This window comes from Neolamprologus brichardi, chromosome 16 (assembly GCF_056152115.1).
Source record: "Neolamprologus brichardi isolate AB-2024 chromosome 16, ASM5615211v1, whole genome shotgun sequence".
Lineage (NCBI taxonomy): Eukaryota > Metazoa > Chordata > Actinopteri > Cichliformes > Cichlidae > Neolamprologus > Neolamprologus brichardi.
This window is the reverse complement of record NC_142119.1, coordinates 24,415,091-24,427,324: the sequence shown is the minus strand read 5'-3', so window position 1 is coordinate 24,427,324 and position 12,234 is coordinate 24,415,091. Positions and strand designations below refer to the sequence as shown.

General features: G+C 36.5%; 1 non-coding gene across 1 annotated transcript; it reads left to right on the top strand.

The window, feature by feature from the left end:
* The first annotated feature begins 4,697 nt into the window (after window positions 1–4,697).
* On the top strand, window positions 4,698–4,779 carry trnas-cga (transfer RNA serine (anticodon CGA)). Its single transcript has one exon. It is a non-coding gene; the product is annotated as a tRNA-Ser (tRNA).
* The last annotated feature ends 7,455 nt before the right edge of the window (window positions 4,780–12,234 follow it).

The following is a 12,234-nucleotide window of genomic DNA, read 5'->3' as shown; positions in this document are numbered from 1 at the left end:
ATTCAATCTTTCTAGATTAACAGTTTTATTCTGATTTGCCCCAGAAACTAGCAAAATCTCAAAGCCTTCACATTCTTTTTTTAAACTTAATTTCCTCACTCACTCCCTCCCACTCCCATTTGATCCAATAAGCTGTTGGGTAAGAAAGTTGTTACGTAAGGAAAGTTTCCTCTAATGCACTGCTGACCCAACAAACCATGACGACCCATTAAGTGAACAAAGGCAGGATCTGAATGTGAACTCTCACGGCTATGATTTCTTTTCTAGTTATTTGGACACTTTCACATGTTTGAAATAAATAAGGAACAGCTGCAATAATCCATCATTCAAAATCAAAGCGAATGTCAAAGCACACTAAAAAGCAGAACAACCATTGCTTATATAACACCAAAAGGCTTTGAATTAATGCTGATCTACAAACCTCAATCTCAAGGAAATGTGATGATGTTACGTAATTCAAAGGTTGAAGAAGCTGGGATGTTTTAATACAGTTAGATCCATAATTTGTTGAACAAAGGCACAGTTTTTGTAGTTTTGCCTCTGTTCAACACCACAGTGGATTTTAACATTTAATTAGTGGGGCTTTACATACAATTTAAATTAACTGTTTAGGAATTGCAGTCATTTTCATGCATACAGCCTCATCTTCAAAAGCTCAAAATTAATTGGACAATTGACTGACAAGCTGTTTCATGACCTAGTCAGGCCTGTTCCTGTGATATTTCATGACAAATGAGGAAGGCATAATATCTGAAGTCGATTCGAAGTGTTGAATTTTCATTTTGATGTCCAAAGATATCACTGTCAAAGTCTATAAGCCAGACACACCTTTATGAATGGTTTTACAGCAAGCTGTAAAACCACTGGTTACACTCAAGAACATAAAAATAAGATTAGATTTTACCAGAAAACATATAAAACAGCAACATGCTTTTGAAAAAAAGACATATGAAACCAAGATTAACTTTCATACCAGAATGATGGAAAGAGAAAAATTATGGGGAAGGAAAGAAACAGCTTGTGATTTGAAGCATAACACATTCTCTGCCAAAGAGGCAAAGTTATGGTATGGGCATGCCGGCACAATCGGGTCATTAGAGTTAACTGATGATGTGAGCGTTGATAGAAGTATCAGGACGAATTCTGAAGTTTGCAAGGCTGTGCAAATTCAGCCAAATGTTCCAAAACTGAATAAATGGCACTTCACAGTCCAATCAGTTACTGAAAACAACTCTGAATGCAGAGAGACCCACACAGCCACTGGAGGCTGCAACAAAGCCCTGACAGAGCATCTCAAGGAGGAAAAATAACACTTGGTATGCCAATTTTAGACTTCATTCTATACCTCAGGCAGTCATTGACTGCAAAAGATTTTAATGCAAGTTTAAAAACAACCCCTCTATTTACAATTATGTTAGTTTCCAATTCCTAAACTGTGAATCCAACTTATTTGTAGAGCCTCTTGAATTAAAGCTGAAAATCTCCAGTTCTATTACATCTTAATTGTTTGATATAAAATCCACTGCAGTTGTGTACAGAGGCAAAACTATAAAACTGTGCCTTTGCCCAACAAATTATGGGTTTAACTGTAAAATCTTAGAGTACAAGCCATTAATATCAGAACTAGGAACAGAAAACTTTCTGCAGAATTAAATGTGTGGCACAACAAGAAAGAAATTCATTGTCAGTAGTCTTGTTACTTAAGCACTGTGTAGCCATCTACAGTAAATGCTTAAATTAGCGTCATGGTGGAGAAATATTTTCACAATGTGAATCAGAAGTACCAAAAGACTGTGCATGGCTAAAGCTTCACTGCCAGGAAATACCACATATGCATAAGATGCAGCACAAATGGATGCCTTTTTTTTTTTTTTTTTTGCTGGGCCTGCAAGAAACCCAGAACAAATTACACTGGCACAAATAGATTACCTGCATGTGGCTGGAACAGTCTGTGCTGTGACACTGATTTATGGTAGGCTGCTATCACATTTTGCTATTCACACTGCAAGGTCAAAACATACATGTGGCAAGCTTTAAGTGCACAGAAACAACAGTATAGAGTGGGTTACAGCATCAGTGCAATTGTTTATTTGCCTGTAATTTTACAATTTATTTATTTTTTTTTAAAAAATGGGAATCAATTGTTGCCGCAATTTAAAGGAAATTCTAGATTGCGAAGGAAATTCTGTTTACTAAATCACTCCTGATGGATGCAGGAGCTCTGAGAGTAGAAGTGCAAGCTGAAAATGTCAGATACAGTGCTGAATGTCATGGTCACTCTGCTTCAGTGGCGTGGAAGAAAATCAGTGATCACACTTCTGCCACACACAGGGACCTAACGCCAGAATAAAAACATCTTCTGTTCTGCTCTATGTTTACCTGAACTGAAAGTTATATTAAACTGTAATATCAATAGAACAAAATTAAATACATTGCACTTTATGTTAATTTATTATCAGTAGTGGGTGTCCCGCAGCCAATCTAAACTCACAGCTACCGGCAGTCATCAGCAAATACTGTCATCAATCCTGTCTGGAGAAACAATTTGCTTACCTCAAACTCATCTACCCAGGAATCACCTTCTGTTACAGAGAACGACTGGTTATTACATAGGAATGAGAAATGATTGCGAAGAATAATTAAAAGGCTTGAATCGTCCTTTATCTCTTTGTGAGGTTCTGCTGAGAGACACCCCCACCCCCCTGCAACATCAGTGTGAGTATGTGTTCAGAGCATGATGAATGAGTCATTGTGCTTCAGCTATTTTGGCAACAGAGTGATGATGATGGTACTAGATGAGTTAGTTAATGCCTCAAATATTCGGTGAGCTTTCAAGTGTTCTAAAAGAGAAATCCTGCGCCACTGGAAAATCTTTAAAAAAAGAGTCATCTTCATCTACTTTTCCATCAACAAAGGATTTCATCAGTTAAAGCTTTTGGATAATTTTGTTTCTTCTTTTTAAAAAGAAAGAAGTTAGTCAAAAATGTAAAGCTTGATAACACCCTTCGCTGTAAAATCAGAGTAGCAGGTTTGCTTACTGTTTCCTGCACAAACAATTTCCTACTCTATCCCAAATTACTACACTGTGTTATACGTAAGATTCACGTTGCTAAATGCTTTTTTGCCATTTCACTGTTATTTTAGGCTTCTGGTTGTGCACAGTTAATTGCCACAAAATGTAATTGCCTGTTTTTATCCCTAAATGGATTTAAGTCTTGCTTAAATTCTGATATGAATCTGATGATCTGGTTGGATTTTCCCCACACAACCATCTCTTTTAAAGATGGTCTGAAAAAAAGAAAGGCCCTCAGTTGCGGGTCATATTAAAAAGAGTTACCAAGAGAAAATATCCAGTGAGCAGCAGTCCAGGGAAAAATTCCCTTGTTGGAGTCATAGGAGATCAGAGGAGAATGGCCAGACTGTTTCAGGATGATAGGAAGGCAACGGAAACTCAAATAATCACTCATTACAAAAAAAATTTGCAGAAAAGCATCTCTGAACATACAACACATCAAAACTTGGAGCAGGCGGCCTACAGCAGCAGAAGAGCAAACAAGGTGCCTCTTCTGTCAGGTAAGAACAGGAAACTGAGGATAAAAATGACACAGGCTCTCTTAAATCCTCTTGGCACACTTTGTCTCCCATAGAACCAAAATGACATTTAAGTGGCACAGCCTTCTTAAGTAATGTTGTTGACTAAGTCCATCACTTTGTGACCACAGTGCAACCACCTTCTGTTGGCTGCTTCAGCAGAATAACACATCATGTCTCAAAGCTCACAAAGTTGAAGATATGCAATGAAGAATTTAGTTAAAGCAAAAGTGGGTCATGTTATTCTCTCCTTTATATTGTGTTCTTAAAACCCAAATACAATTGTTCAACAGTATTACACTGAAGGTACTAAATGCCTGCTGAACTGTATGGATGAATGCGTTTTAGTGAGAGTGCCCATTGTGTAACATCTGAAGTAGGACATGACGTGCTGGTCTCATAATCACAGACTTTGGTGCAGCTATATATTTTTCACAGTTATATAACTGTACTTTACTCCTCCGCCTCACTGGACAGGGGAAGGATAGAACTCTGTGCAGTTCCCTGATTTCATGATTAGTTTGCTCAGGTTTGGTTATATCAGAAACAGAAAGCAAACCTGGAGATATAAAACGAAACAGGGTTTATAATAACATCCAGCATCATGGTATATCCTCCGGTTATGCCATTTGCCGTGAAGGTATTTTGATATTGTTTGCATTTATGGCTGAATGAAGTGAAGAGTACTTGGAAAGGCCCCGACTACAGAATTAGAAAGCTTCAACATCCATTCCAAGTTTCTAGAAAAAGAAAATTATATTCAAATAGAAGAATTTGAGAATTGTTTTGATAATAGTAAAATAAAAAATCCAAGCATTTAGAGAAAATATTGTTATCTATTAGTAATTCAGTAGATACAAGTAAAAACATAAAAATACAAAGACACAAGCTTCTAGTAATAAATCAGAGAAAACCAGTTACTTTAATTTAAATGTAGAATTTTTCAGTTATCAGCTGATTTTAATCCAACACAACTCAGATAAGTAAAAAGTGAAGGCGCCACAAAGGTGTCTGAAATCTTAATTCTTTCCCATTTCCACTGCTTGCGAAGATAATTCATATTGTATGAATATGATTTATGATAAATCGTACATGCATGTGCTGTAGTCACGGTGGCCGAGAGGTTAAGGCGTTGGACTCGAAATTCAATGGGGTTTCCCCGCACAGGTTCAAACCCTGTTCGTGACGATAAAGCTTTACTGAATTTCCCAGAGGAACCTACCTGAAAGATTCTATATACTTTAAGGTGTGGTTTGCTTGTGATTGACAAGCCTTTTCCTTATGAATATGCTACATTCTTGGTTTCTTACTCAAAGCCACCGCTCCTAAAACAGCTGATTACGAAGGAGTGGTTAATGTCCATTTATATACAGTCCCTCTGTGCTGAACCTAAAGTGACGTGCGGAGGAGTTTGACTGGCCTGCATAGAGCCTTACCTCAACTCAATCCACCACTTCAGTGGTAAATCAGTTGTAAACATTCATTTTCTTAGTAGGTGTTGAGAAGCATGGATACAAACCATGTCTGTCACACTAGACGAGTGAAGTGTGTCTTTAAATAACGATAGAGCCAATAACAGTTTGAAGTTTTCCATAGGTCAACAAGCAGGTGCTCTTTAACATACAAAAATGTGATTCCTTACCAGCTTCAAACCCATGAAAACTATCAGTTCTGTTCACAGACAGTGTGCACTGGAAACCATGTGTGTGCTGCTCTTGTAGCTTGTTTTCCAGTGTTTGGGGACAGGTGGCCCAGAGTCACTTTTTGGCAGCAGGTCTTGACTTTCTGATCAGTAATCTGCTCACTGTCTGCTCTGGCTGGAGGACACAAACCTGTGGAGTGTTGACCATATTGCATCTTATTAGGTTTCACTTTCTGAGGAAGAACAACATCTGTTTGGAGCGTTAGGTTCCCATGAGAGCAGCATTTCTGAGCCGGTGGACTTCTTTTATCCACCACTGGTTGTCTTACCAGCTGAAATGATCAGACTAGTCCCATGAGTAGGCACTGTTAATAGATATTTCAGAGGTGCTGAGGTATGAATAATTAGATTAGCATCCTTTATACTGCATTACAGGGAAAACATGTTGCAATCGTAGCAGCATAGACAGTTCATAATGCTGTATGATATGTTATAAGGTAGAGAAGATAAAAAAAAACCTGCTATAATTATCCACTCCACTATTATCAACATGTTAACAGGCTTGTGGTGATGCTGACATACTATAATGCAGGTTCATCATCATAATTATTCACTCATGAAGATATAGTCATATGAGAAAGAACATTTCCACAGGACTCTCTGTAATCCGGTGGAAAAATAAGCCCACTCTGTGATTCAGTAGCTTGTAGAACCTCCTGTGGCAGCAATAACTTGAAGTAATTGTTTTTGTTATCATTTAATCAGTCTTTCATATCATTGAGCAGGAATTTGGACAATTTATGCACAAGTCTATTAATGTCCAGAGACAAGATTTCAATCAAGTTGAAATGAGGTTGTGGACTTTGGGCCACTGCAACACAATGATTGTTTTCTTCTTGAACCATCCTGTAAAATTACACTGGTGTTTGGTATTATTAGCCTGCTGCATGACCCAGTTTCAGCCAAGCTTTAGTCTCACATTTGACCTTTAGAATGGTCTTCATACATTTGATTGGCAACATCTGGCTGATTTATACCATCTAAATTCCTTTGAAAGCACCAGGGGTGTACAGGATTGCGCAGAGTCCTGTGAAAATTTAGTTTTTACACAGCTGTATGGCCAGATTTCCTGGTAGCGTAATATTTACTAGTCAGAAAACGCTAAAGTGTGTGAACCAAAAACACCTAGGGCTTGCTTACCTTATCTGCCTGAGATCATAAAAAGTGATTATTCCACTGTAGCACGGATTCTCACTACTGAAATCAGAGCAGTTCATCTTGAAATAAAGAAACTAATTAAGAACTTACTTATATAAAAATTTACCTGTTTGTTAAATTCAAATAAATAAATCAACCCCTGTATTTTTCATCAGTTTCCAATTTTCACATCCACGTGAAAATGAACAAAGCTACTAAAATCATGAAATAAAAACAACATTTTAAACAAGCATGTGACTTGTCTAGTGATCATTTTTAGATTTTAATTCAAATTAGACCAGCTGGGATGCTTGATGTTTTGCCATAATCTGTTTTGATGAATATAGTACTATATTTTGTAAAATATTTAAACAAAAAACAATATTAAAATGGCAAAAGTGAGTGGAGGAAGGATCAAGAAATTAGACAACCAGTCACTTTATGTGATGAGGAATCAGCTTTGAGAATTTTTTCTTAAAGCTAAACATGGGCTACTGTGTGATCCAGTTTGTAGTTACAGGGAATTATCTGTTATTAAGAATGTTGTTAGCAGTGGTACAAAAGTTATACTAACTGCAATTCTCCTTATGCTGCAACACTGTAGTATCATGGCAGCTGGCAAAGGCAAGATGATTGACATTGATTGCCGCATAAACAAGCCAACTGATAGATATATGTATTTATATCCATCCAAAACAAGGCATTTGGCTTGAGGCAGTTTTCAAATCAGCAGGCCATGAATATCAAATCATTCAGAATTACGCAGAACAGAGCGACTGGTGGACATCTGGTCGACTGGTGCTTGTGCTCTGCTGCCTGCTTGTTAGCATATCAGAGAGAGAGAGAGAGAGAGAGAAATGCATCTTTCAGCCAGAGACAGAAAATAGCACGTAGCATATGTTTCCAAAGAAGAACAGATCATTTAAACAGAGATTATTGTTTTATTTGAACATTTCAGAAAAGTGCCTTCAGTTTACATAACCTCCAGAAGAACACATGCGTGAGCCAGTTTTAGACAGAGCTCCTCTTTGTTTTTAACTGATGAAGTTGAAAACAAACCACCCCAACCGCTCCACTCTGAGCCACCGCCACTGTTATCCAACCTTGTTTATGAGTCCCCTGTGCTGTGAGAATACGTAACGCACACTGCAGGAGAAAGGGAGGGTTTGCTACAGAAGTTTTTCAACCGGAAAGATCGCCCTGAACCATCTTCCATCCTCTGAATTTATTTCAAGACGATGTGAAATTGTCACTTTCTACGTAAGTGAAGCAAGGACAATTGCGCTCATTGTCGACATGCTGCCTTGCTTGCCGTCGGCTGGTTGCCTGCATGTTTTCAGAGGAATGCATTATCCTGAAGAGGCCTGTCTCTTTGAGCTCATTTACCATCCCCTGTATTCATCAAAAGATGAAGCTCAAACTCAAAAAAGAAATTTCATATAAATAAGCAAATATTATGCACTTTGTACATAAATTAAGAAAAAGGCAGATACAGATAAAGAATTAAAATCTTCTAAAATGTTCCAATTTTATCAAATAATATAGTTTTGTATTTTTGAGCCTTCGATTTATGCAGCAAAGTATATGAATCCAGTTTTTCCATGTTCAACACCAATAAGAGATACAGCTATTGCTAAAATGCCCTATGAACTGGCATTGTAAGTACTGTGTTTATATTTAATCATATGGTATAAAAATCGGAACCTGTAATACACTGTGATAAACAGACTCTAGAGGCTTCAAGGCAAACATAGAAGCATGCATATAAAGAATTCACCATAATGAGCACAGACAAAAAGGTGGATTGTACAGTTATCTTTGGACCTTTTTTTCATTACAAAAATCCAATTTTTTACTTTCATTTTCATGATACGTATCTTAAAAACGTGTCTAAGGTCCAGCCAGAATCCTAAGTATTTAAAACAAAATCAATAGTTTCAGTTTTATGACTATGAAGAGAATGGAGGCTACTTTTAGGTGACCTTATGAATATCATAGACTTAATTTTACTGAAATTTAAAACAAGCTCATGCTTGATAAGAGATTTTTGAAATGTATCAAAACCAGACAAGATTTGCAATGTTCAGTTTAAACAAAAAGCCAGTGGAATATATAATAGTGTCATCTGCATAAATACAGATATTACAGTTTTGGCTGGTAGAGATAATATTGTTTGTACACGGTGAGAAAAAAAACAGATCCAAGAATGGGTCCCTGTGGAACGCCTGTTAAAATGACCCGAACCCTCCTCTACATGAAACCATTTAGTGGACTCTTAATCTAAGAGTGAGTCAATCTATTGACTGAGAATATATTGATGCCATGAATCGAATGTTTCTGATAGATCAGTGATCCACCTAAAGCTGATAATCTTTAAGCGTTTCAGTAATATTACTGAGTAGACATAATGCAGCTGTTGTGGTACTGTGACATGCTCTACTAATATACATTTTTAGTTTACATCAAAAAGTAACTTTCTGTCGCAATATCCCATCAATAACTTAGTTTAGCCTTAGCTTCTCATATGCAGCCCTACATTTCAGATTGACAAGAACACTTGCATCAAAAGGTCATCTAGGTAGCAATTCTTGAGTTTACTGTTAAATTATATGATCAGTATTAGCTGATAGATTTATTTTTGCAGTTTTTGCAATGAAGTTTTAACTGACTTTTAAATCCTGATTTTTTGTCTTTCTTTTAAGCTTGACAAACTAACATTTAGGAGAAAAAAAATTACACATTATTCCTCTCACAGTGTTGGCTGACTTTAGGAAATGTTACGCATATTTTTTTTTTTATTAATGACTTTTTTCTTTTCTAAAAGTACATATAACCCATCTATGATGGCTGAAAAAGTCAAGGTTCAAACTCTATTTGTGGCCTTATAAACAGTATCCAATAATGACAATGACATGAACAAACACTGAATCTCAACAGGCACAAGTCAAGATAGCAAACCACATAAAGCAGAAAACCGTTTTGTCTCCTGAGCTGACATACGCATGGTTTCCCCGTTGGGAAACCACCGATGTGGAAACAATTTTTCATTTTGATTATCGGGTTCTCTTTTTGTGCTCCTTCTGCCAAGCATCTCCACAAGTCTGACACTGATGCTATTCAGATCATTTCCAAGAAGCTCAGAATTGATTATAAATGGATCAAATGACAAATGCAGGGTGCTAAAAAATATTGTTTTGCATGCAAAATAAATATACATTTTCCTGGCACTGTAAGAACTCCACCATGTAACGACACAGTCAGCTACTGCACACAATGCACAGCTCATTGAGCTGGCTATCTTTACAGGGGCTGGCTTATGATGTGGATACAATGATGGTGGTTAACATCAGCCTAATTCCCCCGTTATTACTTTTCTTTCCAGAGAAAAGATGAGAAGTACAATTTAAGACCTGACCCAACATAAAAAAGCATTAGGTTTGTTTGCAGCGTGACAAAAATGTAATAAAAAGCTCAATGTGTCATTAAAATGTCTGCATCGATCAATATCTGTCAGGCTTACATCTACCAGAACTGCAGGTTTACACAGGGACCAGCCAGAGTGTGTCATGATTACAGAAACAGTTGCTGCACAAACCTGCAATATTAATTCATTATATTGATATTAAACAAATCTTTCTATAGTGTTGAGAATTTTCAGGGTAGGGTTCATTTTACATAGAAATAGGGGAAAGATGGGAGTGTCTTTTACTCGCTTTACCTTTCTTTTTTTTCTTCCAAATACATATATTACAAATGCCAAAAACAGAACATGATCCAATGCCATTTAGTTTCTTTGAAGACATACATCTCAGTCAGTGGCATAAATCCCCTGAAATAATTAAAGCTAAACAATTTGCATTGTATATACAAGTTTTTAAAAAAGTGAAAAATTTTATGGTAATTTGGGTAAACTAACCCATTGGCAAATCTTATTTTATCAGAATTTCACAGCTCATAGAAAGAATAATATCTGTGCATTTCTGGATCTCTGGGCACATAAACAGGATGAAAGTTAACATCCATGAAAGGTTAGAATAAGAGATCTTTTTGATATCAGACAAAGATGATATCTGACTTCAAAGCAGTTTAAAAATTCCTGAAAGGCTGTCTTAAAGCACAAGCAGTAATTAGCCATCACTTCATTTAATGGGGGAATGTTAAAACAGTGATTAGCCTGTCTTTGTTGACTTGATTAATTCATTCGCTGGCGTGAAAGCAAGCAGCTGCAAGTCTGCTAATCAGTGGCAACAATCATCACAACACTGTAATCTTAATGACTATCTGAGTGAGGAAAAGATAATATTCAGCAAAGAACTATCGATCATCATTTTGTTTTAGACAAAATCATATCATATCTGAATATATTTTTACATTTAAATGTGTAAAATTATGACTAAAAGTTTCCACGTGCCAGTAACATGTCTAAGTGTTGTGCCAAGAATGGCTTCGATGCTCTTTATACATCACGTGTTCTGACATCGATGAGTATTCAAGCCTCACAAGCAAATCAACACTGAACTGAGTGAAGCAAATAAAAATGAAAGGATTAGAAAAAAATTAGGATGACTCATACTGCAACTAATGAAGCGACTGGAGCATCAAATTCATGTACGCTGATTCCAGAGAGTTACTTGAAAGGCTCCAAAGGATTAAAGGACAGATGTCTTATGGTTTTAAAGAGATATCACGTGATGATGCCATGTAAAACAAAGGGACGTCCTTTGTTTTATATGGCATCATCGTTTTGCAGATGAGGTTTTCACATAAACTATTGTTCACTAAGTAAAAAGCAAGGTACGCTTCTTAGGAATAAAATACATTTTTATAAACAGTTCTTTTGTCTCTTCTTCTTCACTTTGACTTACATAAAAATGTTGTGACACTATGTCAATGAAAATAATGTTCATACCTACATCCAAATCTTAAAAATGATTTCTACAAAACCGATCAGACAGAATTTTTACCCTAGATAAGTGACATTAACTTAGTAATCAAATCATTCTTCAGTTTGGCAACTTTTTTTTGTTGTGCATAAGTTATATTTTCCTATTTTTTGTAGCACAAAAAGAACAAATGACAACGTTAGCATACATACAAAATACATACATGCATAAATGTAGCCACTGTAACATTACCCACTGGATTGCTGTGTTTGAAAAACCTAAAGCCTCAGCTTTTACATCATAACATTTTGGGGCCAGAGGGGACCATATTTAGATGAGAAGGGGGAATGTGGAAGGTTTTCTTAATCTTTGGCAACATTGCACAGACATGCACATCTCTTACACTCTTACAATGAATCTAACAAGTGAGCCAAATATTTGCGTATAACATGCCTCAAAGGACTCAGCAACAACACAGTCAGCAGGTCCATTTCAGTGACATGAATTAGTACCCATGAAGCCTAGCAGATAGCTTAATGCCCACCTTACACTCAGCATGGCCAAGAACACATACAATATAATACAATACAATACAATAAAAAACGGTGATCCACTGACCAATTGTGCCAAATGGGAAGATTATTAAAACAGTTTTTTTGTACTAGTCTGAAAACGTGCTTATATCTGCTCAAAGGGGCTGGCATTTTTAACATGGCAGTTTATGGTGACTGACTCACTTTTCTAATTAGTCTCTAGTGGCCATTTGAGAAACTACAGTTTTTGAAACTTCAAAGGTTATACTTGGAAATTACTTTAATTGCCTTAAATTTATGTGAGCAAAGTCCCGATACTGTGTGCTTTGGTTCACGGCTTAGAAAAACAAGTGACTAAATTAGATTTCCTAACAATTAACTTAATGTT